General features: G+C 34.7%; 1 long non-coding RNA gene across 1 annotated transcript; it reads left to right on the top strand.

The window, feature by feature from the left end:
- Nucleotides 1-1,130: 1,130 nt before the first annotated feature.
- LOC137475522 (uncharacterized) lies at nt 1,131-25,510 on the top strand. Its single transcript, XR_010999933.1, has 4 exons — nt 1,131-1,602; nt 3,639-3,731; nt 17,560-17,657; nt 25,235-25,510. It is a non-coding gene; the product is annotated as an uncharacterized lncRNA (long non-coding RNA).
- Nucleotides 25,511-26,010: the final 500 nt, after the last annotated feature.

Below are 26,010 nucleotides of genomic sequence, written 5' to 3'. Positions count from 1 at the left end.
GGAGCGGCGGCGGCTCCGCCTCGGGACCGCGAGGCCCCCAGCGAGGGACAGGCAGGACTGGAACTTGGAGGGGCCCAGTGGTCGCTGGTTTTATTGTTTGTTCGTTTGTTTGTTTTGTAGGTGGAAAGCTCTTTGTGGTTCCTTCGAGAAAGTGTTTTTTCTTTTTTCTTTTTTTTTTTTTTTTTTGTGTTTGAGGTTTCCTTCCAACTTCCAACTTGTACTCCCAAAATTAGAAAAGATTCAATTGTTTCCTGATGTAAAACGTTGATAGCCATTGCTGGTGCTTCATAACACTTGTTTGGAACAGTCTTGTTAACACCAATGGCACCCTTAGCAAAATGGAGTAGCCCTTGCAAGCTGGTACCTCTGTATGTGCATAAAATATGAATCCTTATTTCTGCTTGAGTTTACAGACTGCATACAGTAAGAGAAAATTGCTAGAAACATCAGTACTCAGGACTGAATTATGTGGAGGCATTGAATATGGTTAAGGAACATGGTACTATATACAAGGAATCTCAGTGGAATAGTCTGAAGATTACACAAGCAATAGTTACTGCTCTCAGAAACATGAGCATTTAGCCCTTTTTAGAAGATTTAACACCAGATCAATTGCCTCAGTTAAGAACATTATCCTCTCCAGAGGTCGAAGAGTCTACATGAGCCTGTCATGAATATAAATAAAAATATTCTTAATTAATTCAATGGGTGTTCTGAAGTTCACAGAAAGTAAGGGTGTCTTCTGAAGCAAGAGACATGAAAAAACAAACTCCTGACTCAGAGTGATGAGAAGAAATAAATCTATAGAAGAAGACAGTGCTGAAAAAAAATCAGGGGAGTTGCTCTGGAAAAGTCAACAGGAAAAATGCAACTTTATTCATGAAATTACAGTTGTAACTCTTCCAGTAATAGCATAATTTGCAGGTACCACGTAAAAAAAATGTAACAGTCAAACACCTAGCACCACCTTAGAAGTCATTACTCTGGATTTAATTTTCATGTTAATAGCTCCCTTATCTCGTTAGAAAAGACAAAAGTTGTTAATAAAGTTAAGGATTGAGTGAGTATACTACAGATGGACCTTCAGAATTTAAAAAGAGATACAACTCAAGAAACAGGTACAGTCATTAAAGATAACATTGAATTTAGCTCTACAGATTCTGGTAAAAGTAAAAACATTTCAAGAAAAGCAAAAATAACTACAGAAAGCTGTAAGAAGAGATACAGAGTGATTTCAAAAGCAAAACAACAAGATTTAGATGTTGAACTGAGAAGGATTCTGGGAAAAGGAAGTAAGTAGCCAAGTGTGAGGTCTGTTCAAGAAGAGTTAGAAGAGGCAAGGGATGTAACTAGACCAGACATTTCAAAAATATATGAGAAGAACTTCCAGCAGAGCAAATCTGAAGAGTCTACTTCCACCCCAGTGCTGCCTGTGAAAGTGGTTGCAATGTCTATTGATGAAATAATTGCTTCCCTGCAGTCTACTTCTCCATCTCCCTCAGACCAGATGATCAAAGAACTCCTGGAGAGTGTTCTTGGCCAGAAATACAACATAAAAATGGAACTAGATGAACCAGAACAAGAGCAATATTTTTCTCTTGGGTAAATATTACTTTTATAAGAGTTGTATATTTTTCTTCCAGCTCCTATAATGTGTTACAACACAGAAGCCAGACAAAACAAATGGATAAAAACATTAATGTATCATAGAATATTCTCCACTCTTTCTTCTGCTAGCTTTTTTATGTCCCTTAACATGAAAACAAGCCAATATCAAAACACATTAAAACATTACCTCTTTGGGGATGTTATTTTTTATTATATTACTTATAGTTTAAATCATATATTTCTTTATTCTCCTTTCCCTTTTTAAGTTGACATATTCCAATGTGACAGGTGAAAAAGTGCATTATATGCATTTGGAATATCATTGGAAGTGTTGCTTCTTTTAGTTATTGTTTAGCTTGTGAAGTCTTTGTAAGATAATTTCTTTTATTGTCATAGTTATATAAATCATTTAAGCTGCTGTAATAGAGTTCCTTCAATTAATTTCAACAGGTGATATCAGTAATACTAGGCATCAGGTAGATGTTAGAGAAAACTTTCCTAGATTTTCACCAGAAGTTTGCTAATTAATTTGTTAACTAAACTATTGACTTAGTATCAGATGTTTTTTTGTCCTCTCTAGGCAAGGCTGATAGTTTTGTTTCAGTTCTAAGACAGCTAAAATGTACAGTACTTTACATTCCCTAAATGTGAGACTGACTCTTTTTTTGATTTAGTACAAAAACTAGAAGAGCAAAAAGCCCACCTGAACTAAGATAATTTAAATTTGAAAGTCCACGAGCAGAAGTTCAGCAGAAAGAACTGCATTTCCAGTTGATTTATATCCTCTTATTTGATTTTCTTCTGAGAGCTATTTTGTGCAGTTGAGACATTCTGTGTCTCCACTTTCTGTCTATTTTATGGTGTATTTCCATTGGCACTGAAATCAGAGAAGACTTTTCTCAGTGAGGCAGCATTGGGACGATGCCTTTTCACTGCTTGACTTATATTTTAGGGACGTAATAATTTGGGACTGTTTGGTTGGAATTTGTCAGTTGATTACAAAAATTCTTCAGACAGATGTGAAGAGGATTAAAGAATTGTTAGACCTGGAAAACTGTTTTTTAACTTACCAGAAATAATTTGTAGTGATTGGTAATGTGTGCGGAGTTGTATGGTTTTATTACTTTTTTTATGAAATTGTCTTATGTTCTAGGGAAGATTTTCAAAATTTGACCTCTGCCAAATCCTGATATGTGAACTGATTTTTTGTTTTTTGTAGTGTAAGCTGTTGGGCTCTGAGTTTTGAAAATCTGACCCAGGATAATGTGATATTTAGTTCTTTATTTCTAATATTTGATCAATCTGGTTAAAAATAAAATTAAAATTTGAACCTAGTGATGATGGCTTTTTGTTCCAGTTTTTTGTTGTTTAATGTTTTTAGGTATGGACATACAAACATTAGTGAGGATGAATAAGACCCTTCTTGTTGATTACCTTTTATTTGAATTCAAAGGCTTTTGCAGCAGGTGTCTTTTGAACTGAAGTGACCTTATAATAAGGTTGAAGACTTTAGCAATTCTTTATTTTTATTGTTGTTATTATGATGATGATGCATGGATTATTTACTTTACACTGAACTTCATAGCATATAGTCTCAAATAAAGTAAGAAATGTATTGTTTTAAATGAATAAAGAAAAGAATGGAACTGCTAAATGAAAACCTACTCTCAGAATTAAATGGTTTTTTTTTCATTCCTTACACAAAAAAAAAAAAATTCTCTATCTTATTCTCCATCTTGTATTAATGACTGGTTAGCATTGATACCTTATGGTGCTGCTGAGAGGGCTGTGTGCTGGATTTCCCCCTACAGTGAAATAGCATTATCTGGGAATATAATGCCGACTCAGTGGGAGATCATTACTTAGCCCTCTATCCTCTGAAGGAAATTGGTTATCAGATATGTTTCCTATCATATTTTCTGTGAGAACATAGAATTTCCAATAACTGAGTAATTTTTTTGCTTTGACGCTTATTACTAACTCTGAAGTATATTGAGATACTAAGTATATATTTGGTTTAGTATCCATAGGAAGGTATTTATGTTTGTCTCAGAAATGCACTTTCTTGGTGAAGGACCTGCAGCTCCTCTTTAGCTGGTTACTCAGATGAGCTCGTGAGGGTGGTAAGTAAATTAACATTTTTGTTCTCCAAAAATAACATAAAATTTGAATGTTTCTATTAAACAAGGACTATAGAGTCCACTGTACTATCAGCAAGGCATCATATAATATACTTTAGTATTTTAAAACATCTCTTGCTCTTTTCAGTTAATCTCAGTAATGCGGCCTTGAAACTTTCTCTGTAATACATTAATACAAAATTGGTTTGATGGAGAAAAATTCAACAAGATATAGACTTGTATTTGCTTTATAAACAAACAGATATTTGCTTATAACAGTCTTAGCATCTGTTAAAATGTACCTAAATCAAGACTATGATGCTTTTTATTATGAGTTTGCAATACATTTTAAATTCAGAAAGAACACAGTATTGAGTACAGTCAATATGGTTAATCATGGCAAAGGCTGTGGGATTTTCTGCCACTTGCTGAAGGGAGCTGCTTACTCTTCAGGGGTGTGCTCTACCACTCCTGGACACTTGGAGATTTTCTTTTTCCTGGAATAGTTAACACATTTTACTTAAAAAAAAATATTTTCATAAAATTGTTTGAAACTACATAGGGACAGATCTTGGGTAGATGGTTTATGAATGCGAACATCTGAAATCTATCTGCTTATTTTCTCAAAGTAACCAGTTCAGTTTGTTACATTTTATCAACAATCATTTTACAGTTCCTTATCATCATTAGGCCCACATAATTTATGGGTGTCTTAAAAATGCTACAGACTTTATGGTGCGGGGAGTATCTTTTTACACTTGAGTCTAACAAAATTGGAGATTAAGCCTAATTAGGTCAGTAAGCTGCTATTATAATATGAAAACAAATTTATTTTAATCAGATAGATTGTCGTCTCCCAGAGTTTAAAGCTTTGTCAAAGGTTCATTAGCTATGTTTGTGTATAAACAACTTGTATAAATTCACCATGTTAAAACATATTTACATACTCACACATCTCAATGACTTTGTTTTGCCATTTATCAGGGTCATTCCTGCACTTTTTTTTCAAAATAGAGAGGAAAATAATTTCCTATAATAGTATGTAATTACCAAATGAGGAATCAAAGAATTACCAGATTAAAATATATAATCAGATATTTTTACAAATAATTATTAAAAAACAAACAAAACCCAAACCCAAACAACAACAATAATAAATCCTTAGTTTTCTTATGTAAGGGTTCATAAACTTCATAAAAGACTTTTCAGCCACAAAGGATACCACAAACATAGCAAAATGGCTGAAAATGTTAAAATGGTTTATATTAAGTTATCAGGGTGTTGGGCTACTTAAATAATTTTCTACACCTCTAGGAGGAATGCTATGTCTAATTAAAGACTTTTTTAAAAGGCACAGGAGAAGTTTCCATCATTTCTTAGGTTAAAATACTGGTGCAGGAAACATCTTCCTCAAGGATGGGCAGAACACTCAAGAACAGATTCCCACAGGAATTAAGAGTTGCCACAGTCCTTTTATCTCCCAAAGTTCATATCACACCTCTTTGGCCTTGTTTTTGTTAATGCAAACACATGGCCCATAGTATGTATATTGACAGTACACATAATTTTATTAAAATAACACAATAGCGTTGTGCCTGTGATTCAACCAGGGTGAATGGACGAAAGAGAAAACACCACGCCCAACAAAGGAAAGCAATCACATACCATGTACAGGTGTCTAAAATGAAATTAAGATAATATTTGCTCATATAATTCTGTTGGTTTTGACAGAGCAGGAAAATTAATATGTAAAATTTGCATATTATGCAATACTTTAGAAACATAAGCTGATCCAGCCAGGTTGAGCGAAGGACTTTGTGAAAATTTCCCTTTGATTCCATAAATTGGATAAATTGCATAGGGAAAGAATCACAATTGGCTTAGACAGACTGTAATAATTAATAGTCCTTGGTAATCACCATGCTTGAAAACATGCATGCATTGCAAAGAAGAGGGAGGTTGGTTGGTATAGCTTGAGAAGACAATGCTGAATCTCTTTCTTTTAGTCTGAGTTGTTTCTCCACTCTTCTATTCTAGTGTGTTGTTCTTATGATGATGAAAAAGACAAATAACATGAATTGTTTTTTTCTTAAGCTGTCTATTCTGTCAAAGGTAGATAAATTACTAAGGCTTTGGTTAAAAGCAAGGCACCAACAAGTACAACATATACATGCAAGGCCATAGCTTTTTATTGCTCTCTAGTTTACATTTTTTGTGGTACTATATGCATCTATCACTTTTTGTAAGCCCACAGACTCCATTTTCCTTTTCATTTTCTAATATACAAGAAAAATGTTACAGTTCAAACCATTCTTCTTATATGGTATTAAAGTTTTGCAAAAAAACCTAGGCCTTAGAAACCAGTATTTTTAAATTGATGGGTGGACAATACACTCAGTGGATAAAAATTCTACTGTGTAGAAGATTCTTAAATTAAAAATCAAGTGGACATTTATAGTGTCAGTAAACTATGATGTATCAGACTGTTTCTAATACAAGTTAAACCAGTAGCTTTATTTCATTCTTGCATTAGCTTGTGGCTTCTTTCCCCAGAAATATTTAATGTTTCAGTAGCAGTTTTAAAGATCTGTACTCTCAAATGAAATATAGCTTAGGTGTGATACTTGTTTGTTATTGCTATCTTTAGCTCCAGGATACTCAAGGCAGTGTGTGGCTCAATGGGTAAAGTCTGTGTGTGCTAACCAGGAGCTCAGAACACACACTGTCCTTAAAACTACCACCTGTGCTGAGAGCTGCTGCTGCATTTTAATTTTTTTTTTCATCCAGAAAGGGTAATTACTGAACCACTGCTTTGACGAGCAAGAATAGTATGTTTGTGAACTAAAAACAACTTTAAATTTTGTAATTGCTCTCCTGCTGGTGCAGGAATTATAATTTTCTCCTCTGAAGAAAATGATTAACTGAGAATTGCACTCAGCCTGTAAACTTCTCTACTATGAGCAGTTCCATGGAAGATTCATTTATAGTAAAGTGTTAAACATGTATGTAAATGTTTGCAAAAGATGAGCCTAGGATCATTTGTCTCTGAATGCACTTGTTTCTTTCAAACTAATTTGTGTAATGAAGGCTCAAATTTTGATTTACACATATATTTTCTTTTGATGTTGTTTTTTTTTCTGTAAGGCAGTAATATAATTTTATTTTAGTGTTCTTGTTTGACACTAGTTTTCTTCTCTTGCTTATACAATTAGCACCAATAGAACATGAGGAAATAAAAGATGGACCTCAAGTCTTGCCAAGTTTTCACCAAGCCAGCTTGGTAACATTCTGAATTATCTAGGAATGTTAAAATATAATAAGTTTATAGTGCTTCTATTTACTTGTGAGTTGTTAAGATAGGTAGTTCATATTTTAGATTGATAAAAATGGAAAGGAAATTCAACACTCCTTGAAAACATTTAGGTACTTCATAAATCCCAAGTATACGCTTATTTTTCTCTCTTTCTTTTTTGCGTTTCTTGTTCTTTCCTTTTCATATGGGGTTTGATTTTCCAACTGCTGGATATAAAGAATTTGGCTTTTATTAAGTAGCATGCTGATTATAGAAATGGAATCATATGATATCCATCTATATTCATATGTATTAGTGCCCATCATTCTATTCTTGTCATTCAAACTGTTTTCAAAATTCAAATATTTGAACTTAGATATGTTTGGGGAATTGCTTATTGTTTAGAGGCATTACTGACTTATTTGCTTTAAAGGATCATACATCTGTTCATAGAAATTTCTGATATATGTTTCTTCTTATATTTAGCTGTATTTCTTACCAGTGCAGTCTGTAGGAGGAACAGACCAGACCTTTGATAAGAAATTTTATAAGTGCTATTATTTAGTGTTAATCATTGTAGGTCCTTTTCCTATTACTGTGTTTATTTTTGAAAATCTAATTAGCTGAGGAAATACTGAGGAAATGTTTGGCTTAAGATAAAGTTGATACAATGTTCTAGGTATTTTGTAGATTTTGAAATAATAATTGCATATAACAAATTCTGTACTGAATTACCTGTCAGGGAAGGAAAAAAAAATAAAATTCTTTTTTTCATTAATCTTTTACACAATTTTTTTTCTCTTTCCCTCAGAAGTTCAGAAAGAATCTCAAGCAGCAGAAAATAAATCTTGGCCTGAAGTCGAGCTGTTAACATATAATAAGTGGGTGAAGCAGGTTTAGTACTATTGTGAGATGGTATTGTTTTTCCCATGCTTAGGGTTCAGATACTTTATAGCAGAGGTCTGCAAGCTGTTTCCTTACCACCTGCTCTTTAAAAAAAGATTTTCTATAAAACAGGTCTTCATACTGGTCTTGCAGCTTAAGGTAAGAGGAAAAAACCAATTAAGGTTCATTCGGTCAGATGTTGGGTTAGGCTTTTCTTTATGAGATTGGAAAGAAGATTATACATGGAACAATGTATAAATAGAACCCTAATCTACATTTAACAAGTGGATGCCTACCTAGAAAAAAATTTAATGCTCAATATCCTTTAAGTTTTGTGATATTTCACATGACAAAAACTGTCATTAGTATATCAATCCTATAAAGCTTAGTTTTCGGTAGAGAGCACGTATCAAGTGTACACAGACAGTAGGACACATTTGTTGCCAAGATGGAATAGTATCTTTTCTCATATGTTGTCAGTTTTTAGCATTCTAGTATTCCAAAACTATAACAAGACGCTAAAATAAAACCCTAACTTAATTCCTCCTGCAGCTTTCATGTAAATGATTACTTTGCCTTAAAATTGCTATTTACACTTACTGTGAAACAAATACCACTACTTATTATGCTGACAATATAATTAGAAGGACAACCAAGAATGGGATATATTTCTACCAGGCAGTGTTATGTGCAGAGGTACCAGATAGCTTTGGCCTAAACTTAAATAAATGAGATGAACAAGGCTGGAAAAGCTACAGATTCAGGTGTTGAGAGGAAAGAGACAGAAGATCAGAATGAAAAGAGGACAAGACAGACACACATGGAATACTTTTTGATGGCCCGATATTAATGAGTTTGTTGTTTCAAGGTCTAGTTATCATAAAGCAGAGGTCTAGTCAAAATGAGAAAACATTTGGATGTCTAAGGGCCTTGTTTCAGCTGCCTTTTAGCTCCTTCCCCTGTTTGTAGTTGGGCCCTGATTTTGTCTCCTCAAGCTGAACGGAAAATTGAGAGAGGTAGGCATGTGTCCAGAATTCCAGGGCATTGGCAGCCAACTTTCCTGGTCAGCCAAGAGCCAAAGATGCACACAGTTTATTCTGAAGAGTAAGAGACAGGGAATCTCTAGGAGTGAGTCACAGGAAGATGACAGAAATTCTCCATCAGTCCTTGCACTGCATTCTGCCATGGGTCTACACTGGACATGCTGTTGAGCCCTAAGTCACCTGAGCAGTTTCAGCTGGCAGGCATTATTCTACAGAGAAGGATTAATATTTCCTAGCAGCTTTTGTGGTAGCAAAATTACTCCTGTTAAATGGGTTAGAATTGTGTTGAAGAAAATGGATGAAAAATAAATTATATTACTTAAAAAAAAATTCCTAATTAGAAAAAAATTGCAATTGCATTTTGAAATTTTCCTTACAGTATTTGTCTGTTTACATGTCAGAAATGTTTCCAGTACTTCCAGTAAACCATGTCCCTGAGTGCCACCTCTTTCAAATGCCTCCAAGAATGCCCCTTCCCTGGGCAGCCTGTTCCAAAGATTGACAAACCTATCTGTGAAGACATTTTTCCTAATATCCAATGTAAACCTCCCCTAGTGCAACCTGAGGCCATTTCCTTTTGTCCTAATGCTTATTACCTGGGAGAAGAGACTGACTCCCACCTAAGTACAACCTCTTTTCAGGTAGCTGTAGAGAGTGATGAGGTCTCCTCTCAGCCCCGTATCCCCAGAGTAATCACCTCCAGCTCCCTCAGCCACTTGTCACAAGACTTGTGCTCCAGATGGTTCATGAGCTCTGCTGTCCTTCTCTGGACATGCTCCAGGACCTCCAAGTCTTTCTTGCAGTGAGGGGCCCCAACTTGAGGTGTGGCCTCACCAGTGTCCAGTGTAGGGGGACAATCCCTGCCCTGGTCCTGCTGGCCCTACTGATACAGACCAGGTGCCATTGGCCTTCTCGGCTACCTGGTCACACACTGGATCATGTCCTGCCACTGCCGACTGGCACCTCCAGGCCCTTTTCGACTGGGCAGATTTCTAGCTGCTCTGCCCCTAGCCTCTAGCACTGCCTAGGGTAATTGTGACACAAGGGCAGGACTGTTGACTGAAATTTAAGGCAATTTGCCTTATGGAACTTCACACAACTGATACTGGCCCATTGATCCAGCCTGTCCAGATCTCTCTCTAAAACCTTCCTACCTAGATCACTCCTGGCCAACTTGGTGTTGTCTGAGAACTTGCTGAAGGTGTACTCTGTCCCCTCATCAAGATCATCAATAAAGATATTTAACAGGACTGACATTAATAGTAAGCCCAGGTGAACAGCATGTGTGCCACCAGGTGTGTGCAACTGCAGTCACCACCAGTCTCTGGGCTTGGCCATTAAGTCAGTTTTTAACCAGTGAAAAATGCATCTGTCCAAATCATGAGCAGCCAGTTTCTTCATGAATCTGCTGTGGGAAATGGTGTTAAAAACTTGACTAAAGTCCAGGAACACAACATTAACCACCTTTACTTCACACCAAACAGGACTTATTGTCACAGGAGATTAGATGAGTCAAACAGGACCTGCCTTTCACAAACCCGTGCTGGCTGAGCTTGATCCCCTGGTTGTATATGCCACATGATGGCATTTAAGGTGATTTTCTCCATGACCTTTCTGGGCACTGAGGCTGACAGGCCTGTAGTTCCCTGGATCCTTCTTCAGTTCCTTCTTGTAGAAGAGCATAACATTTACTACCTTTCAGTCAACTGGGATCTCCCTGATTAGCCAGGGCTGCTGGTAAATGATTACAAGCCGCCTGGTGAGCACTTCCATCAGTTCCTTCAGTACTTTTGGGTGGACCCCATGTGTTCTCATAAACTTTTATGTGTCTAAGTCATGTATCAGGTCACTAATGTTCTTCCCTTGGATTATGGGGGCTTCATTTTTTCTTTCATATTAGGAGGCTTGGTATCTGGAGAGGAGATAGTCTTACTGTCAAAGACTGAGCCAAAAAAGGCATTAATAACGATGTTTGCAGGTAGTTTGAAGAGCATACTGTGCAACATCTGTTGATCTGCTGGTTACTAATCTAAATATGCCAAATGATGTATTAAAAATACATATTACAGTGTCATTGATGGTAATTTTTACAATATTAAAGAATATAATAAGATTACTTATTAATTCTAAATTATATGGTAATATTTGACAGCAAAACACTTTCCTAGTCATTTAACAGTACTGGGATACTGTGATGATGTTTCTTAGACAGTATTAAATATTTTGGGCAGCTTGACATTTTGGTAATATATGGATGTTATTGTTGCAACAATGCTCACCAATGTGTGTTCAGTGATCTTAGAAGAGAAAGTAATTTACAAGATTGGCACCTGACAAGATAACATACATTTGGTTGTATTTAACCCAAGTACTACATAATTCAAATCTATTATTCAATATGAAAGTGACTCATGCTTTCACTTTTACACACAGAAAGATGAATGGAGATAAATTTTTAGAAAAAAAAAAAAAAAGAGAAATGGTTTTAAAAACTCATATGAACTAGCTAAATGCTCTAATGCATCCTTGGCAGAACTTTTTTTAAAGAAAACAATGACAATGTACTATATATTAGTATTTCCGTAGAAGACTATTAATTGGCATGTTGTTGTGATGTATAATTTCAACATTATTTTGCTTTGCTTGGTGGGCTGTAGAGCCCATGCAATTTCAAGAAAAATTGATTGAGTGTGTAGATGAACTTGCAAATTTGATTATACACAGAGCAGTCAGATGAAAATGCCGCTATTTGCTTTAGTCGCTGTTATTTTATGTTACATTTGCAACTGAATTGCATAAATGTTTTGATTTAAAAGGTTGTGTGCTAGTTCACTGGTGTTTCTACAAAGAAAATTGAATAGAATATGAGATTATATAAATTTAAAGAGGCCATGTAATAGTAAGTGTGTTGGGTTATGTTCTCTGACTTTAGTTTCAAGGGAATTCCCCTCTGCTTAGTATAGCCTCCATTATTCATTAACAAGAGAGTGTTGAAGTCCCCCTCCATGGTTTGTTTCACAAAACAGGTGAGATCACAGAACTTTGAATCACAATTTCAAAGTAGCAGCTGCTGTAGTTTTAGTTTTATAGCTGTTTCAAATAGCTATATTGGTGTCTAAGACACCAGATGTTTTTGAGTATCTTCTGTTTCTTTGGATGTCACTTGCATAGCTTTTAAAAAAATTATTTAGTATCTAGACATTTCAAAAGCTGGAAATGGCAATGAATCTAACTGGGTTAGTTTTTTTTCCTTTAAATCTGACAGGAGATCATGATGGAAACTTATGTGACATTCAAATTAAAATATCATAGTCTTATATTTGGTGCATTTTATTGATACATTTTCAGGTAAACATATTAATTTAAGGCTTTTCTGTAGTGTAGAATTTTGTTAGCTTATTCAGTCTGTGTAAAATTTTGATCAGTTTTCAGTTTCTCTGATAAGCTTAAACATCTGACCTTGTTCCTTTGTCTTTTTTTCATGGATGTACTGACATAAACATTGTTGTTTGTTTCAAAAATAAACTGACAACATATGAAGCAATTTTAATTTTAAATAAGACTTTTCACAGAGTAGTGACTCATTTAGGTATCTTCTACTATTCTTAGTATCTTTTTACTTTGTTATTTATGTTCTTGTTTATTAAATATGAGATGCCACAATTTTTCCCTGAAGTGATTGCTTCTAAGAACTTAAATGTTGAAGTTGTCAATAAATATAGTGCTCAGTTATGTTCTAGGATAAATAAAGCTCGTGAATGGACAAAGAATAATAAAATTCTATAGTTTTATGATTCATTTAACCAGATATGTGGCTGAAATCTAAATTAGAAAGGCAATTTTTAAGAAAATAATTGGGTTCTTTGGGTTTCTATAGATTAAGATAGCCTTCCCAGACTTGCAGAAGTAATTACCATGGTGTAGCAGGAAGAGCTGGGCTCAAAAGTGGACCTACTTTTCATATTAAGATAGAATTTTTTCCAAAACAAAGCACTGCAAATTTCATTTTCCCCACTGTGTTGTTGTGTTTCTTTTTGATGCTATGATTATACTTCTTTATTTTCTTGAACCTGTTTTGTTTTGTTACATATACAAGCTTTTAGGTGGAGTTCAGCAGAATCTTCTATTGATGGCACTGCCAGTCTGTTTTTAAGATATTTAAGAGGTTGCAGGAAACAGAGCTCTGAAATCGCTGAGGTTGGACTAGACCTCTGGAGGTCATCACAACATGGCAAAAGCAGCACAAGGGTGGAGATTCTGAGGCTTGGTTTTGTGAAACAGATGCAGACACTTTGGCAGCAGTGATGATTTCAGTCGTTCCTTTTCCTTGCTGTTTGCTTTTGCTCCTGCATTACTATGAGCTGTCCTAGACAAAATTCCTTTGATTCTACAAAGAGAATCAGAGATCTAGATTAATTTCTGTCTTTACAACTCTTTTTTATTATTATTTTTTCAACATGTACCTGTTATTTATTTTGCTGTGTGAAAAAACAGTTTTGGTGAAACTAAGCACAACTAAGAATTAGGAATGAGCAGCTGTGGATGAAAACAGTAGGAATTCCTTACATATTGCTACTGGAGTTCCTTTATTTAGTAAATGCAACCTTGAAGAAACTTTCAAGAAGTATTATCCTTTAAACTATATGTATGTTTGAATTTGCTTAAAAACACAACAAAAATTGCAGATGTGTTCATAGTCTTCTGAGTTTAATAGTTCTGCATAATAATATTATTTTGATGCTAATTTGATTATTCACATTGTAATATTTTGAAATACACCAATCTTATATACTTTTCAGGAAAAAAGCAATCTATGAAGAGCACACTGGAAATTTAGTTTTATTATACTTTTCTGTTTATTCCTTGTACTGAATAGCTGTGGGCACTGCTGTGATATGTGTAATGACAGCAGTTGTAAACCACTGTAGTTTAGTTTATTTACATTTTTCTGATGGTCAGAGCTGTTTGTGTGCCATTGCTCCTTGTACTACTCCAGAGGGGTGTGAAAATATCCATGTAACTCAGCAGTTGGTAATACTGTGTTTATCTGCTGTTCATGAACATTTTAGCTCCATCCTTGGATGTGCTATATATAGAAAGAAAAGCAATGTAAAAAATTAAACCAGACGAAGTTCAGAAAGAGCTACAAGAGTATGACCTGCAATAATCTTTGGCTCCTTAGGCTTCAAATGTCAAGTAATTTTTAAAACTAACTACATAATTATAAAAAAAATACTGAAAATATATGAAGTTATTGGTGCATAGCAATATTGCCATGTTTAGAGAAGAAACAATGCCACCCTTCAAGTTTGGATCTGAACACTTACAATTCCTGATCTAAATGATCAGATTTAGTTTGGTATCTCTAGTTTAATTTTCTGTTTATCTCCTTGAAATAGTTGTGATATGTTTTTTAAAATACATAGGAGCCATCCAGTCCTGTTATATGCAGATGAAACTTCTCTTGACTGCAGCAGAAACTGAAGTTGCTTATGTGGGGTTTGCATTTGTCCATACAATTCCAAGAATAATCTAATCAAAATAATTAAAAACAAACAATGGAAAATACCACAAATTTAATATAAGCAATGCCAGCTGTAAGTCATCATCTTTAAATAGAGAAGATGTATTAAAAATTCATTAACTTGAATTTGTATTACAGTCAGTGCTTGTCTGAAATTCAGGAGATTTTACATGGAGAGCTGTAATTTAAGGACAACTGCTTATTACCTTGCTCTTGTCATAGGGTGCATCTCTCATTCTCTTGTAGGAGGGCGGATTACAAAAGCAGTACAGACTGTGTCCTAATTTACCTGATCCTGTCCATCTCATGCCAAGTCAGACTCTTCAGTTTTATGGTCCCCACTGCTAATAAGATCTTTACAGATAGCTTTGTTTAGATGTACCATAGGTTACTTCTTCGCTTCTCTAAAAGAAAAGAGGAAAAGAAAAAGAACCTTTATTTATTAGATTTTGTTGTTCTTAGGGTCCTGAAAGGTCTATTGGATACAGAAGAGAGCCTTTTTATGGCAGGTCTTAAGTTTGTAAATGGATAATACTTTCAATTAAGTAGCTGAGAATAGTCATGGGAAAAGAATGCTTACGTTTATGAAACAGTCAAATTGGCATTTAAGTGACCCTTTGCATGCCATTGCTTATCTGCATTGCTTAAAGATCATTTGGTTAGCAAGATTATATATTAAAACAAATAGTGTCAACAGACAATGAGTGTTTTACCTTCAATAAATACTTACTGTCAGATTATCAATGGTGCAGAAACTGCACAATTTTCTAAAAAACCTGTATTTAGTGCATTAAGTGAAGGTAATGTAGGCCACACACATCGTATTGTTTTTTCATGTCCCCTTTTCCAAAGAATGATAAATAGTCTGTTTTAGGAGAGTGTGTGCTGTAAAAACATTCACCTTTACCTGCAGCATGCCCCAAATATTTCAGTTTACATTGATAAAGCATTCATTTAGTTCATTCAATGAAACGATAACTTCTACACAAGAGCAGCAATGGTAATGCAATTAAAATAGCGTTCAAATTGGTTTTGGTTGTATTTATTTAAAGTAAATGATAAAACTTAGTGAAAAAAATCCCTAGAAATTTAAAAATTTAATCTAAAAATTATTTTGCCAGCCACTGTTTACAGAAATCATTCTAAATGTTGTAATTTCAAAGTTAAATTTTTTGACATCTTTATTTTTAAATTTTAACTGTGTGATAATTACATTGTAGGGAAAGTGAACTGTGTTAGAGCATCCTAAACTACTACAAACACTTATGAAGATTATATGCTTGCTAGCGAGTTAAAAAAGCAGTGGGAAATATTTCTTTCTATTTTTAAATTAATAGAATCTACTTATTAAAGCATTGATCTCTGATCTCACACACCAGAACAGGTATTCTATTATAACAGTTATTTTCTTATTTCTAGTCATGCTGCTAAACTGTTCAATTATTAAAAAAAAAATCCTTTGCATCATATGGAGTTGCTGTAAGAATGTCTTAAATCCTAATCAATCTAATGAATTATATGATTGACTTGCTTTTCCACCTGGATATTTCATTTTTATGTTTAACTTTCACATTTTATTTCACAATCCTGATGCTATTTCCATTCAGGCAAAAAAGCCAGTGATTTCAGTAGAGGCTTTGGATTGTAAAATCTGTGAAACTGTTGTATTGAAGTATAAGGTAACTAGGCACTTTTCTATATATTAAAGTTGAATGACTTGAAAAAAATATTTTGAGCAGTTTTAATTAAAATAAAGAGATTTATTCACAGTCTTTCCTGTGGGGTGGTCATGTGCCTATATATACTTCACATCATAATTTTTTGATGATAAGTCAAAGTTCTACTGTATTACACTGATTTTTTTCTTTACATGTGTGACTCCTTTTCTTGCTGGGCTTTTTAATGTAAGGAAATATAAAATATTTTTATGACATGAATATATGATGCATGATAAATCCATCTTGTGTTTTTTTTTTACTTAATTTTGTACTTGTTGCTGATTTCCTTCTTATAATATCTGTTTATAGCATAAGGCATGGGTCTTTATAACAAAAAAACAAGTTGTTGAAAATATCATTGTCCCAGGAGAACCACAGAAACATAGTAAAACCTAAAAACAGTTCACTGTAATTTCAAAATGGAATTTCAACCTTTTAAGTCTGGGATCTGCTCCTAAAATATGAAGGCACTTCTGAACTTGAATTAAAGTATCATATATTTCTGGAACCATTTCTGATTTTTTTTTTTACATTTCAGGCATTTTTCATATACTGCTCTTCACATTGTAGCTGTCTGCACATTAGACATTTATTAACTTTGTAGAGCCCATACAGTAGCCAGAGACTGTTTTTAGAATTTGATCCATGGCCTGTGGAAGTCAATAAACTTTCATCACCTTTAGTATAACAGATTGAAGAGTTAAATAGCAGAATTTTTCAGTTATTAACTTCTCAAAGATAGTCAAAGACCCCATATTTCCTCTAAAATCAACAGCTGAATTGAAAATCTAGGAAGAAGTCCAAGTGATAGCATATCATAGAAATAATTCAAAATTTTAAGTGTATTTACGAGGTACTCTGTCCTGAGAGAGTATTTAAAGATTAATGTATATTTAATGTTTTCACAGAACATTAATTCACATACCCAATTTAGGCTGTAAATCTGTGTTACTTGGTTTAAATTTTCAATGCAACAAAGGAAAGACCTTCTTAAGCTGAGACAGGAAAATATTGACTACTGCACTTATTTTTTTTGTTTTAGATTTATTACCAATAATTTAGCTTTTACCTGCCTTTCTTTTCTAAATAATATGGCCTCTACTTCAAATAAAAATTACCAGTCACTTTATACCAAGTTTTTTTGTTTGCAGTTTATATACTAATACATATATTAGTATACATACATATATTACATACATACAGTCTGATGTATGTCATGATGCAATATTTGATCAAACAACATACATAAGAATCTAGAGATTAAGATTCTTGATTTATTTATTTTTATTTTTAGAGGTCAAAATTATACAGGCATTCATCATCTGTCTGAAAGTTTCTTACTTTCATATTGCCTCCTTATTTGCAACAGCTTTATCATGTTTTAGAGAGAAGAAGTCATATGTTATTTACAGCAGAGGACATGAAGGAGGAAGAACCTTAACTGAAGGAGCCAGTTGAAAGGAAAAGGTATGAACTTACTTATTTTTAGAGTTTCTGTGATTTAATTACTTTATTAATGTACAGGATTACATGTTGAAAAATAACATTGTTGGTGTTTCAGGATTTTGTAATTTTAAAATGACAAAGAAGAAGATTTGAAAAATTTCCCTTATTTGGTAGATGTGTTCTAAAATAACTAGAAGAAGGGTACTAAACGACTTGTGTCTTGCTTAGAATGTAAAACGTACTGTTTGTTTTTAAAAATAAATTGTAATTTGTCGACATATAATTTATATGCCACAATTTAGGTTATTAATATATTCTACTCACATGAGGTCCCATTGAAATGAGAAGAAATACTAAACAAATACAGTAGGCCTTCTGTGAATGTAAAATTCTGCAGTAGTTAAAGGTTTAAAGTACACACGCACCAGCTCTTTATCACAGACACAGTCCTACCTCAGTCCTGACTCTACAAACACTTAGGAACAAGCATAACTTTAACTAAATGAGTGTAGCTCTCTTGAGCTCCCACATGCACAAAATGAAGCACATATGGAACTGGGACCTAGATAAACTTGTATTCAAAATATTAATTGCATATATAATAGGTAGTCATGCGATAACTGCAGAATGCTTAATGAATGAGAAGCTGAAGTAGAACAAAATGCACCATAGTTAATTTTTCTAAGGCTGAGATAACATGTAAGAAGGGATTTGTCAAACAATTTGTTCTACAAAAAGTGATGAGACATAAATTAATTTTGGAATAACCCTACCCCATTTTATCATGTTATTATATACCAAGCTCTATCTTTGATGATAGTGCATTCCTAAATATTTCTTTTTATTATTTAATGTGTTTTGTATTCAATAATGTGCATATGAATTAATATGAAGCATATTCTTGTTTTCATTGTTTATTACTTTTTTCTTTTTTGTGTTTTTTTTTGTTTGTATAGATAGTATTATCAAAAAATTCAGAATTGGAGCCTTAATGCTCTCAAGTTTTTCTTGATGGTTTTTGAGACTGGAAGTTAGCTACTTTGAGTTTCTATGTATGACCAGCTCCAAAAATACCAAATTATTGCTAATAAAATCTGTAGTGACTAAAGAATGGTAGAGTGGTAAATAAGGATAAGGCTTGGTCAGTTTTACAGGGCAATTTGTGTAGCTTGTTAACTTGGGTTCTCTTGAAAAACACACACTTTAGTGCAGCCAAATGCAAGGTCATAAGGACAAGAATAGGGAATTAGGGTCATACTTTGTAGGAGGGGAGATTGTATCCTGAAAAGGAGTAATTCTGAAAGGAGCTTTACAGTCTTGAAAGATAAGCAACAGAAGACGTCTCTGTAACAATCTCTGAATTTTAAATTAAACATGTTTATCTTAAAATAGGACAGTGAGACATTACCAATAATATAGAAAAGAAGTTTTGGGATTAGAAAAATTATACAGAGCTTTTCTGCTCCAGGTAAGCGCTCTAATAAGTGAGATAGTCAAGTCAGCACTTGTTCTCTCTCTTGGCTGCATGACTTTTGCATTCTTTTCTGCTCAACAACACAACTTCCTGTAGCCAGAATGGTCAAATAATCTAGTGGTGAGTTTTGAATCCTCAGATAAGCAATGAATTCTCTTACCCTGACTCTGTTTCAATAATATCATAAAGAGGTGGAAATCACATCTCTGCCCTTTTTCCTCTTATAAAAGAAAGAAAAATCACTGTGCCCTTTCTGGAAAGTATGGATGCATCAACCATTAGAAGAGGACTCCATGTTTTGGATTTGAATTGGAGGGAAATAGCTGCCTGCAGCTCCTGGAGGACCTAAGCTCTAGAGAGGGGCAGCTGATTTCCTGTTGACTAAATCTGTGATTCCCCTTCTATAGGAATGTTTTCAGGAATGTTGTGCACCTAACAGAGCATTCAAATAGTGTTCCAGGGAAGCAAGCAGAAGTGTCAGTTCCTCTGTGTGTTCTATTTCACGACTACCAGTTCTGTATTAAGACTTAAAAGAGCATTATGTAGGTTTTACAGAGACAGAGAGAGAGACAGAGTTGAGCTGAATATGTTATCTGTATGGCATATTTCCTGATGCAACAGGATTTGCTAAACAAAAACATAAGCGATTCAGTAGTTGAAGCTTCAGTCTAGGCAAATTGAGAGTGGCTGTAATATTTCAATGTATGGCAATGAAAGTAGCATATTCTGCAGTGATCTGTTATTTACAGCCTTCACATCAAAACTAGATTTCTTTCTGAGGTATAACCTGAGCCTCATCCAGCCAATTTTGAGCTCGGTGCATGTATACTGATGAAATTTTATTATCTGTATTATTTAGAAGGTCATGTTTTTTAATAATGATGCTTCTCTCTGCTTTTAAAATATGAATTGACAAATTGCTTTATTGATGTTTTTAGTAATTGAATTCTTCTGATGTAGTCAAGATTATGTTAAGCATCAAGGATGGCATTATTTCAGGGCACAGGATTAGGCCTTGATGTTTCCCTTTGGTTTTTGTGAGGTTCTGCTTTTGTCAGCAATTTGGGTACCATATAAATATAATTTATGGCCTTTGTTAGAGTGTTTGTTTTTGATTCAGCAGCATTTTCTGTCTGTTGGACAGATATATTCATAGAATATACAGACTCCATGAGAATAAGGACTCTGCTCAGCATCGTAAACAGGAGTCTCAGCATACCAATAACCCAGTCACTAATTATTTTGCAGGGCATGGTGGGACAGGAATTAAGGAAATTCTTGTGAGAATCAATGGCTTTTGTCAGCACTTATTGAGTGTGAGAGGCAGTATAAGGGTGGGCAAAAATGTGTTCAGAAAGGAATCCCCCAAACATAGGACTTCACTGATGGACTTAGAAGTCACAGATGTAGACATTATCATTTTACAGTTCTAGAGATGAAAAAAAAAAAAAAAAAAAAAAAAAAAAAAGGCTATGAAGGTTTTGAAAGCAAAGAAGCATTTTTTTTTTAATATTTTTTTTCTTTTTGTTACTTTAAATAATGGGATAACTGTCCAAGGAAGCACTATGATCTTTGTGGTAGCACTTTGAATGACCCTGAACACAGCAAGATGATTTTTGTCTAGGCTAAAGAAACTGATGCTGCAGCAAGCAGGATAAGAAATGAGATATCTGACTATTAGCTTTGTGGAGACAATAGAAAAAGAGTTTGATTTGAGAATGTTGTGAATGATAGCTGTGTTCTGAGTCTGTGCTACCCAAAGTGAATAAAGAAATAAAGTAGTGAGGAGGTCATGAAGGTTGAAAAGGCAAAGGCTCATTAGATTCTTGTCTGTCAGCCTTGCTGAGCTAAAAGTGGCAGCTTCACACCCCTAAGAGAAAGATCATGTGACATTTTTGTTGGTACAGAGCGGTGATTAATCATACCATAATTGATTACCATGGACAGGGCACCTGTATATGGTCTTCAACTAGAAATTACTAGATACTGAATAGAAGAAGAAGAGAAGAGTGAAGGACAGAACCCCTTAAAATAAGCAGGAAGTTGAAGGAGTTAGATGGGAGTAGAACTAGAAGAGATGAATTGTAGAATCTATAGGAGGATGGGATTTGAAGATGAGAGTGGTTTGATTTTTCAAGTAGTCAACAGGTTGAGGAAAAGGAGGTGAGTTTAAAATTTATAAATTAGTGAAAATTCTGGGGAAAAAAGTTTTACTTTGAGAGCTACATTCCCTAGAAAGGAAGAGAACTAAAGTTTAAAAAGGAGCTCATACTAAAATTCTTTGCTGAATTCGTTTAATCCTTGAAATCCACAGAACCAATTTCTTTGGAGCACTGCCATCTAGTGGCACCTGCTACAATCACCTGTTCTCTTTTTAAATGCCGGTTGTCTCGGGCCAGCCTTGAAGGTCAAAGGGGTCATTTACCTGACACTAATTTAATTCCGTTAAAGTTGTTCACGTTTCATAACTGAACAATTCCCTGAAATTACATAATCTCACAAATGCAAATGATCTGTATGCATGGGGGTATGCATGGTTTCCATGTAGCAGATAGTAAAATTCAAATGACTTCGTTAAAAGTTTAAACAGCAACAGATCTATTCTTTTTCCCTAATTCTGAGCTCTTCTGTGAAAGAATCTTTTCTGACTGTAACAAAGTCCAAAGACACCTACAGCTGTAGGATTTTATGGTAATTCAGATCAAGAAAGCAATAATTTTCTTGCTGTAAAGTCTTTCTTCCCTATGAAAGAGATCCACAGGCTTAAAAATGCATTTAACTTTTCATTCATACCTGAAAAAAAATGCCTTCAAGACCAGGATATATCAATTTATCAAGATTTAAGCTTCCCAAGGTCAGCTACAATTCTCTCCTGAGACTGACTGTATTAAGTTTAATTAATCAGATAGCAAAGGTGTTTTGTTTTTGTGCTCCTGTTTAATCTTGGCATGCCTGCATGCTCTACAGGACTTAGTTGAGAGTTAAAAAGTGACTTTTTAAGCTATGAAAACCAGTATTAAGCAAAACATATTTTTAATAAGGCTATATATGATTGTCAAACTAGTTTCTCACAGATACCCTACAAAAATTTTAACAGGATTTGTATCTTCATGTTATGTTTATTAAGATTCATTCATACGGGAACGCCTGCATCTCCCTGAAACTTCTGATTTAACATTTTTTTACTAGCAGATGGAAAAATATTAGATCAGTATTATTATTACCTGGAATTTTCCCCCACGTTGTTTCCCTCTTTCAGAAATGAAAAGTCTGATTGTTGTTTTACATTAACTCACACTTGATTATTTAGGATAAACTCCTTGAATTGAAAAATTATTTATGACAAAAGTGCCCTAAAAGAAGCCCAGCTCTTTTGCATTGTTGCCTCAAAAATCACTTTTAACCATCAAGTTATAAGGAATGTTTTGATTGTTTTATACCTTTTTGTATCTTGTATAGCTTTACTTGACATTCCTTTTGTGCAGACACACATTTTGAAGAGTCAGAACCACCTGTGGTGGGCTGACCCTGGCTGGATTCTGGGTGCCCACAAAAGCTGCCTGATCCCTCTCTTTCTCAGCTGGGCAGAGGAGAGAAAATACAATGAAAGGCTCATGGGTTGAGATAAAGACTGGAAGAGATCGCCCCATTTAGCATCATGAGCAAAATAGAACTGAGCTGGAGATAGAAAAGTTTAACTTATTACCAGTCAAATCAGAATAGGACATTAAGAAAAGTTCCCAAAATTTAAAATCACCCTCTCCCCACCCCTCCCTCATTTTGGGTTTAATTTTACTCTGGAATCACGTTTTTCTTCCACCCCAGTGGCACAGAGGGACGTGTAGCACAGATTGAGGTCAGTTCATTACTTGTTGTGTCTGCTGGTCCCTCCTCAAGAGGAAGAGTCCTCACACTCTTCCCCTGCTCCAGCATGGGGTCATTCCCATGGGAGACAGTCTTCCATGAATTTCTCCAAAAGGAGTCCATCCCACAGGCTACTTTGTGTACTGCTCCAGCATGGCTTCCCCATTGAGTCACAAGTCCTGCTCCAGCATGGGCTCCTCTCCACAGCACCACAGTTCCTGCCAGGAGCCTGGTGCAGTGTGGGCTTTCCACGGGATCACAGCCTCCTTTGGGCCTCCCCACCAGTGTGTGGGGCTCCTGCTCCAGGTAGGTCACTGCTGCCCTGTGATCCGCCGTGGGCTGCAGGGGCTCATCGTGCCTCACTATGATCTGCACCACAGGCTGCAGGGAATCTCAGCTCCAGCACCTGGAGCACCTCCTTCTGCTCCTTCTTCACTGACCTTGGTGTGTGCAGTTTCTGCAGCTGTTTCTGTCGCATATTCTCACTCCTCTCGTCTTTGCCTTCAGTTGTTTCTGCTCAATGTTTTTCCTCCATCTTCTTAAATAAGTTATCCCAGAAGTTATCCTACTGTTGCTGATGGTGTTGGCTTTGGCCAGTGGTGGGTCCATCTTGGAGCAGGTGGCATTGGCTCTGTCAGACCTGGAGAAAGCTTCTGGAAGCTTCTCACAGAAGTCACAGTGCAGCTGCTCTGCTACCAAAACCTTGCCACTAAAACCCAATAAAACACCAAATGTTTAGATATAAAGAAAAACTTGTCAGAAAAGTGCTTGTCAGAAGTTAGAATTTCAGTTGTTGTTTCTCTTTTCCTTAAGAAATAGGTAAAAACTTCCATTTGAAAAACAGAACCTTCCAGAAAGAGTTAACAAACTAGACCTACATTTTTTTTTCTGTGTAAGATCTACAATTTATGGGTTAGTACTACATTTTAAGAATTCCTTTTTAATGCCCAAATGCACTTCAGAATGCATTTTGTTTGTTAAATCAAGTGGCTGGTTCTCAATTATGTTGAGACACCCTCTCCCCTCTGCCACTTAATATTCTGATCATTTAAATAGGTCTTTAAATAGAAATTCTTTGCAATCAGCAGAAATGAGAATATATAAATTCTCTAAAATATACCTCTGACAGTGAAATTGCAACTAACAGAAGTACAACTCTTTAGTTCCATGAATGCACAAAAATCTTCATTACCAATTTAGTGTTTGCAGAAAAACTACCCCAAACCTGGCTAACACCAGTAGATGTCAGTGTTGGCATATTCCAATGTGTTGAGAAAAGTCAAGCGTTCCATTTAGCATGCATTTAATTTGCATACATGTGCAGATAGCTGAATGCATTAAGCTGACTTTTTTCTTGTTCTGATAAATCATTGATATTTTCGTTTTTACTAAGTAGTGCTTGCTCTAAATCAAGGATCTTTCGGTTTCCCATGCTCTCTCAGAGTCTAATTAAAAAATTTTCAAAATTATTTGATGCTTCATTTATTTTTAAATTTCTGTCAATTATTAGTAAGAAGTGTTTCCCCCCATAAATTTCAGGCAGTTGCATTTTAATTTCTTTAACAAAGATGTTTTATGCCTAGTATTAAAGTGCAATTTAGTGAACTGGAAATCACAAAAAGACTGAGAAGGGATAAATTTGTTTTTGCAAATAATACTTGCTTAACAATTAATAACAATTAAATACCAGGGGATAACAGTTATTCTTTCATTTTTTATTTCATCAGGCAATTCAGGGATGGGGGCACAAAGTACAAGGGTGGATAATTCCATTCAGATATTGACTGTATTTCCATATAATACGTGTGTACTTCTAAACATTATACAGAGTCCTCCTGTCTTTTCTTCTGCTTTCTGAATATGCCTCAATTCATTTTTTTTTTTTGTAAATGTCCCACCAGTGGCAAATATATTTTATTTTAAAAATGTAACTTTTCTACAATGACTAGGGTAATTTAATTGAAATTTCTTGGGACAATTTTTAGGGAAGATTGATTTTAGCCCTCTATGAGCTTCAAATAACTTTGAATTAATTTTTCAGATCCCTTTGTTTTGGCACATATTCTGAGATATGCAGATCTTTCTTCCCATTAAATAATATATTTTTTTTTCCACCAGCGTAGTCCCCATGTCACTCTTTTTTTTTCCCTTTACAACTTTATATAAAATAAAATCCAGTCCATTAAAACTAAGGGAGCGTGATATAAAAATCTTATTTCAAATGAACATCTAAATAAATTAAGTTTCCTTTTTTTAACAGACAAGTTTGATTAAAAGATTAGTCTCGGCTCTAGAGATGAATACTTTCAAAGATGAAACTACTTGAAATATGTCAGCTAATTTCAAAACCAGCATGAAAGAATTGAAGGTTATGAAGAAATGGATAGCTGAGTCAGAGGTTGAGACAGAGATCAGGAAAAGCTCCTCTACCAAGCATCTCCTGAATCAAGCATCTACTATGGTTATCCTCAGAGAACACAGACAGATGTAGAAAAAACACCTACTTTGACTGGACAAGAGGATGGTGAGAATGACATTGTTCTAGTGAAATGATCTCAAAAGGCTGGGATTAAATACACTGAAGAAGTGTATTTCTTTCCAAAGAAGAAAGAAAACAAGGAAATAAAAGAAAATAATAAACCCTAGAAAATTACAAGCTGTGGTTAAAAAAATTAAGTCATGCCTCAAAGATTCTTAAAAGATGTTTTTTAATTAATGTGCATTGCCTTTTTAAAACTAGATTGTAATTGCTAACTATATTACCTAATTACAGGTAATTTTATATTTTTTAATATTAAAACTTCCCAGAAATTGAGCAACAAAAGTTTATTTCTTTAGAAATTATATATTTTTTAATGCAAAGAAAAAAATACATAATGCTCAGTTATCTTTAGGACATTTAGTATGTACTGCAATTTAAATGGAAATAGCATTGCTTCATGACATGACGCAAAAAGTTTTATCTAAGTACAAATGCATTGTTAAAATGGTCAAACTTTTTCCTCTGAAAGATGAGGGGGAAAGTAATGTTCTTGC

The sequence above is a fragment of the Anomalospiza imberbis genome, chromosome 6 (assembly GCF_031753505.1).
Source record: "Anomalospiza imberbis isolate Cuckoo-Finch-1a 21T00152 chromosome 6, ASM3175350v1, whole genome shotgun sequence".
In the NCBI taxonomy this organism is placed as follows: Eukaryota; Metazoa; Chordata; class Aves; order Passeriformes; family Viduidae; genus Anomalospiza; species Anomalospiza imberbis.
The sequence above is the reverse complement of the archived record's forward strand: the minus strand, read 5'-3'. Positions and strand labels throughout refer to the sequence as shown.